Source organism: Sinocyclocheilus grahami, unplaced genomic scaffold (genome assembly GCF_001515645.1).
Source record: "Sinocyclocheilus grahami isolate Dianchi unplaced genomic scaffold, SAMN03320097.WGS_v1.1 scaffold154.1, whole genome shotgun sequence".
NCBI lineage: Eukaryota > Metazoa > Chordata > Actinopteri > Cypriniformes > Cyprinidae > Sinocyclocheilus > Sinocyclocheilus grahami.
This window is the reverse complement of record NW_015505333.1, coordinates 972,490-979,989: the sequence shown is the minus strand read 5'-3', so window position 1 is coordinate 979,989 and position 7,500 is coordinate 972,490. Positions and strand designations below refer to the sequence as shown.

General features: G+C 43.9%; 1 pseudogene; it reads left to right on the top strand.

The window, feature by feature from the left end:
• Positions 1-7,500, top strand: part of LOC107592558 (copine-5-like) — a 178,539-nt pseudogene that overhangs the window by 113,270 nt on the left and 57,769 nt on the right.

Below are 7,500 nucleotides of genomic sequence, written 5' to 3'. Positions count from 1 at the left end.
CTGTCTTCCTCCGAGGAGGTTGATGTGGAGGGCGTCGATGAGCTCGCCAGTTGCACAAGAACCAGTTGCACAAGCACCAGTTTCACAAGCATATTATGTCTAATATTATAATGAGCAGCATTACTGGGGAGCGGAGCTCGCACAGTCAGCTCTCTGCAGCTCTGTCTGCTCTCTCTGCAGCAATTGAGATCACAGGGATTGCACATGATCTGGCGGACAGGTTGGAGATGGGCCTCCCTATCTCCACCCGCATTCCCTAGATCAAGCGGTCTCTCTCGGGGTTCGGAAGCCCGCGCTGCGGTTTCTTCTCCCTCTGAGTGAGAGCTCGCTGCTGCAGCTATCTTTCTCAGAGGAGATTGATATTGTTTGTGTGACCGAGCGGCTCGCGCGCTGCTGAGGCAATGCGTGCATTACATCATTTTCAGTTTTGATATGAATCTTATCACACCAGACCGTGTTTACTTGTCTGGTTGCTTTGCTTCATTTTATGCTGAGGAGTTAAAATGAAGTATTTCTTCTGACTATGAGAAGTTAGACATACAGGAGCTCTTGGAAAATAAATAAATAAAATTTTCTCGAGTGAGAGTAAAACTTCCTCCGAGGAGGTTGAGGTGGTCAATGGGCTACTGGGTGGGAGCAGCCCCAACCAACCGTGTTCCAGCTCCTCATGTAGGGAGCCATCACTTCTCGTACTCCTCAAAATTTAGAGTCAGAGTGGCGCTCCTGGGCCGAAGGCTTCTAGCGGAAAGCGGATCTGCAGACCGTCATTATCGCTGGATAGTCTTCGAATAAAACGTCCTGACGCCAAGGGCCCAGGACTTATGAGGGCCGGCCCCCTCTGGGGAAGAGTGGTGTACACCTCATTATACGGTGCCAGTCTCTCCTCAGTACCCTCAGGAGAGCGATCTGCCAACCCTGCCACCTACTGTGCTTCAGGGCGCAGCGGTCTCCAGCGAGCGCTTCTCTCAGTCATCACCCGGAAACGTAGAGGTACTAAAAGGCTCGCTACCTCTTTGGAGGTTTCTAGAGTAGCTAGTTCTCCGTGCCAAGCGTGTCTCATTGGGTCCTGCCCCGAGCAGGCTCTGGTTCTATCAGTCTAGTCTTCCTAAGAGATGACGCGGGTCTGAGGACCGTCGTTTTCAATAGGAGACTTCAGCTAAGTGAGTCCTGATGCCATGGCTCAGGACTTCAGAGGGCAGGCTCCTGTGGGGTAGAGCGGTGTACACCTCATTATACGGTGCCCGTCTCTCCTCAGTGCCCTCAGGAGATCGTTCTGCCAACCCTGCCACCTACGGTGCTTCAGGGCGCAGCTGTCTCCAGCGAGCGTTTCTCTCAGTCACCGCCCAGAAACGTGTGTGGATGCTGCTCTGGCTTCTCTGTGACTCCAGGGCATCCACATACTCAACCACATCGACAATTGGTTGATACTACCTCAATCGAAGCAGATGGCAGTTCGGCATCGAGATGTCGTTCTCGCTCACATGAAAGAGCTGGGGTTAAGACTTAACGGCAAGAAAAGTGTGCTTTCTCCAGTACAGAGAACCACTTATCTGGACATGATGTGGGATTTGACCACGATGCAGGCACGTCTGTCTCCTGCTCGGTTCGAGTCGAGATCCTCACTGCAGTCGCAAGAGTGAGAGAAGGCCGGTCACTCACTGTCAGCAGTTCTAGAAACTGCTTGGTCTGATGGCAGCTACGTCCAGCGTGATACCTTTTGGCCTGCTGTACATGAGACCCCTACAGTGGTGGCTCAAGACCAAGGAGTTCTCCCTGAGGGGAAACCTGCTCTGCATGCTCAAGGTCATGCAGCGATGCCTACATGCCTTAGACATGAGGAGTAAACTTTGGTTTTTGTTTCAGGGCCCAGTGCTGGGTGCTCCTTGTTGCCGTGTAACGCTAGTGACGGTCGCGTCTCTCACCAGTTGGGGAGCGGTCATGAGTGGCTGCCCGCGGTCTGTGGAGTGGTCGCCATCTCATGTGGCACATCAACTGCCTGGAGATGCTGCCCGTGTTTCTAGCATTGAAAAACTTCCTCCCGGACCTAAGAGATCGCCATGTGTTGGTGCGGAGTTTTTGGCCAGGCTCAGGTGGACCTGTTTGCGACTCGAGAGACATCGCACTGTCCCCTGTGGTTCTCTCTGACTCATCCAGCTCCTCTCGGACTGGACGCTATGGTACAGACGTGGCAGAGGCTTCGTCTGTATGCTTCGTCTGTATGCCTTTTTCCCCGATCGCTCTGCTCCCAGAAGTTCTGGAGAGAGTGTGCCGGGACGGGGTCCGTCTACTGTTAGTAGCCCCGTTCTGGCCGGTCAGAGTATGGTTCTCGGACCTGATTTTCCTTCTCGATGGCTCTCCATGGGAGATTTCCATCAGGAGGGATCTCCTCTCACAGGCAGAGGATACGATCTTTCACCCCTGCCGGGAGCTGTGGAAGCCGTGTGTGTGGCCTCTGAGGGGGCACAACTCGTAGCTTCCAGTCTCTCAACCGAGGTTGTTGAGACCATCCTCCAATCCAGAGCTCCCTATACGAGGAAACTGTATGCCCTGAAGTGGAAGTTTTCACTTCTTGGTGTTGAGACCGCCAGCTCGACCCAGTTTACTGCCCAGTTGGTACAGTGCTGGAGTTCCTGTAGGCCCGAATCTCTTTAACCCACTCCACCTTGAAAATCTACGTGGCGGCTGTTGCGGCCTACCACGCCCCTATCGATGGCCAGTCAGTGGGCAGACACCCCCTAGTTACATGTTTCCTCCATGGTGCGCTGAGGCTGAGGCCTCTGGCCAGAGAAGCTTATGCTAAGTGGTGGATTAGGATGCTATTCCATAGCCTTGAGTCCTCTGATCTCCCCTCTCCTTTGGGGGTCAAAGCTCACTCCTTCTGAAGTTGGCCTTTGGGCGGGATGTCCCCGCCTACTTTGTCAGGTGCCTACCTGCATTCTGCGCCACTCCTGGCTCCTTTCTCTCGCCTTAGCTGTGCTCTTCCACACTAGGCAGGGATTTGTATGTCTGGCCACGTGGGCATACTCGTTCCCAAAGCGTTTTCCGACGCAGCTCGAGTTCCTGAAGGGGAACGTCTCCAGGTTATGAATGTAACCATGGTTCCCAGAGATGCTGCGTCTCAGTGCCATACTTCCGACATCCCTGTGAGCGCTTGCTTCATTCCTAGAAGCTGATGCCGGTTCCACTGCACGTGCTTTTATAGCTTCCTGGTCTCCACATCACCCGCCTGTGATGTCTAGCCCTTCCATTGGACTGATTTTACATGTGATTCAGAGCGTGGTAATGCTGAAGGCGTCCCCAAATCATTTTCCAATGCAGCGTCTCGTTCCCTCTGGGAACCATGGTTACATTCGTAACCTGGAGACGTTTTGTATTACAGAATTTTTCTCATTTTTGGTACTGTTGATTATTTTCTCATCCATGTTTTTTTAGGAAGCACTCTTATGTCTCCTTAGAGAAATGGCCCCTGCAAACAACAGCCATTAGATATTCAGCCAGTGTTTGTACAACTAAATGTCTTTATGTCTCTTTGAAACTTTCAAACCTTCAGAACTTGCAGTCTAATTTAATAACAGGATAGAATAATTTCTCAAATGGCCAGCTTCTAGTTGAAGTAGTCATATCTTTGCACTGAATGTGGTTTACCTTTGATCTCAAGGGGCAATCCAAAAATTACAAGCATGAGTTTATTCGCATCCAAAATTATCGTAGCATGAAACTGCTGATCCAGAGTTGTTTCTACATGGCAGTCATGGTTACATTCGTAGTGACAGGTGAAGCAGAAGCTGATCATAGACCAGCACTCTTCATCACTGAATAGAGCTCAAATCCCAAAGCTTTACAGACTTCATTCGTTTCTGTGTGTTCGCTTCAACAAGATCACTAATCGAGCTGTAATGAGCCTCCCGTTCACCCAGATGAATTAGATGAAAGTGTTTTGGTTCTATTCTCTCCGAATTGTAATGCAGATTTTGTGTTGGTGCTGTCAACACCCCATAGCAGCAGCAAAAAAAAGAATAGTAATTATTATTAAAAATATTATTGTTTAAATTAAAATAAAATGTTTACCCTATATATTGCATTTATTTAAAATGTTGTGCCACGTGAAGGTTTTTATGGGTGGTTATAATAATAATATTTTATATTATGTTATAATATATATGTTATATTTTAAAATATTTCCCTTAAAACGTTTGTTGTTGTTTTCTTTATAGGACAGCGCAACCATGCAGTTCTGTGCCAACAAATTGGACAAGAAGGACTTTTTCGGGAAATCTGATCCCTTCATGGTCTTTTACAGAAGCAACGAAGACGGCACGTAAGTGTCCTACCTTGGTTTAAAACACCACAGCTGTGTGTTAGACATAGGTACTGTGAAAGGAACATCTCCCATGATACCCAGCACCCTCACCCCTGTACTGTGAGACTGGCGAAACATTTTGCTGCTCTGTGGGGAATTTATGGGCTGAAAATGACTCTCCGTGTGCGTACAGAGGAAGAGAAAAAGGCCTTCTATCCTGGTGTTACCCAGAGTTCCACTTCAAAGCCTCTTTACTTGAGTGACCGCGGCTTCATGTTTTCAAGAGCCATGATGTAGTGTGCCCATCTTGTCTTTCAGAGCAAAAATACTCAACGGAGCAACTAAAAAATATGTGCAGAGGCTCAGAGGACTCAGATTGTACTTTAACAGGTTAAGGGTATTTTAATGATGCTCTTGGGCACCGATGAAGAGGCTATTTATCACATATTAAATAATCTCTTTTATTTAACAATGTTATTTTAGTATCTAGTTTGACTAAATTTCAAATGTCTTTGGAGACCATTTATATTATTTACATGAAACTTAAGGCTTATCAATGATAAATGTCATTTCCAAAGTCTAAAAAAAAAAACAATGTGATGTTTATAAAAGTGTTAGCAAAGTAACACTTTGCTTACTGATGCTGTAGCCCATATGGTTTGTCAGCTTTGACCACCATGAGATAAACAGAGCAGGTGGCTGATGCCAGTAATATTCAAGTTTCCTCAGAAGTTACACAGTGCCTTCACGTCTTTGTGTTTCTGTTTGTTCTCTCAACATGAAGCTTTACGATCTGCCATAAGACTGAGGTGGTGAAGAACACCCTCAACCCAGTTTGGCAGCCGTTCACCATTCCAGTCAGAGCTCTCTGTAATGGAGACTATGACAGGTAAGACACACAGACCAGCAGTGGGTTTCTTACATAACACCATTAGGTCTCTTGACTAATAATTTTTTGTACGGCTATTTCTTCAACAACATGATCTTTTAATAAATGTAGTTGTTTTTATGTCCTCATTATGATAAAATGATATATAATGTGCCATTTCCAACACAACCAACAATTTTGCTACTAATATATATATATACTATATATAGATTTAAAAGATAAGTGTAGTTGGTTACCAAGGAGACAGCAGAAGAAGAGCTTGAGATGAAATATGAGACGTGTGCAACATAGGCTCATTGGAAAAACGTGACTCTACCTACGTTGTACAATTCACTGCAGTTTCCAGTTGAAATAAACATTAGTGGCAGTAAAACATAGAAACTATTAGCATAGTGCATGATTTGTAGACTAAAACATTTTGATGTTTGCATCACATAACCAGCTTCATATGTGTGGATTTTCTGTTGAAGTAAATTTGCTCGGTAGCTCACCTGGTACAGCACTGTACTTGCAATGTAGAGTGATAGTGTACGAGTCCCGTGAGATTTTAGTGTTTTTTTGTGTGCTTTTGTCATTTTTATTAGTTTATATATATTTTTGTTTAGCTTTAGTTGGTTTATTTCATAATTATTTCATGTTTATTTTTTCATCTACCAGTAATATTTATTTATTTTTCAGCTTATCTTTCAGAGTTTTAGTTATCAATAACATTACTGGTTTATCGTCTCATTTATTTTGTATTTTATGCCTTGTATGCTTTTTATTTTATTTTATTATTTTTAAATTAACTTGATAAGTGCTACACATACAAGACCATAAACAAGTGTGATGTGAAGAATAGCCAGCCAGTATTTGCCTTTGAAAAAGCTTGTTCAAGAGTGTTTGCATACAAAGATCTGAACATCAGATATAATGATGTATGTTACGATCTTTAAAGTTCCAGGGCTTGGAAAGTAACATTTAGTTATTAATATTGCTGTGATGGTGGATATTGTAGAAAGAACCAGACACAAATAGCATTTAACCCAATGAAATGTTTTAATTTCCTCAAGCCGAAGCCAGTAAACAGTGTGTGAGCTATATACAATGCATGATTTAGAAAACAAAAGTAAGAAGAATACATTAAACTAAGGGGAAAAGAGGAACGAGGGTGGTGCCAAATCAACAAAAGAAATAAACCAAAATAGTTCCTAAACTAAGTTCCCAAAACCCTCTAACTTAACTAACCAAAGCAAAATGTAGAAAACAAACCCGAAATCATCGGCGTATGCGACGCCACAATGAAACTACACTGACTACAAAACAAAAGTACAAGGAATGCGCTCAACTCTTTCCTAGTGTGTCTAACACTTGTTAGCTGCGGGCAATATGTATCCTAGGTCGCGGGATACGCTAATCTGTTCCCCATTCCCCCCAGCAAAAGAAGAGAACAGTTAACTCTTATCAACGCTCAACTCAGAATCTGGCTAGTGCAAAAAAAACAAGCATTAGGTTCACACATTCACAACCGAAGAATACAAACTCTAAACACAGGTCTCGACTCAAAACACCTGCACACACACACACTGAGATACTCAGTGCGGCACGCCAAGAGACCTTTAACCAGCAGGGCGACACCGGATTGGCTGCAGAGATGACGCCCTTAATGACGATCGACAGCCGCCTCCTCCATCCAGCAGAGACCTGAGAGCAAACAGACTAGAAAGCAGACTGGTAGAGACAGAAGAGGGAGGGAAAAAGAGAAAAACAAAACACACGCGGCACGTAACAATGTATAATATAACTAAAACAGTATGTTAAATAAGATCATAATAACTGCTTTTACAAAAATGTTTTAGAGAGGCCAGCAGACCATCTCCATGGTTACCACATAGAGGAACTGTTGAATGTCAGTCATGAACTTGACCCTTTCCTCCATGTATTTGCTATAAGCATTATAAATAAATTCTAGATCAATTAAAAAATATATATATACTGAGATATAAGAGAGCATAAGAGTTGGTGTGACTTGCCTGAATTGCTACAGTAGTACAGGTGCATCTCAATAAATTAGAATGTCATGGAAAAGTTCATTTATTTCAGTAATTCAACTCAAATTGTGAAACTCGTGTATTAAATAAATTCAATGCACACAGACTGAAGTAGTTTAAGTCTTTGGTTGTTTTAATTGTGATGATTTTGGCTCACATTTAACAAAAACCCACCAATTCACTATCTCAACAAATTAGAATACTTCATAACACCAATAAAAAATTTTTTTTAGTTAATTGTTGGCCTTCTGGAAAGTATGTTCATTTACTGTACATGTACT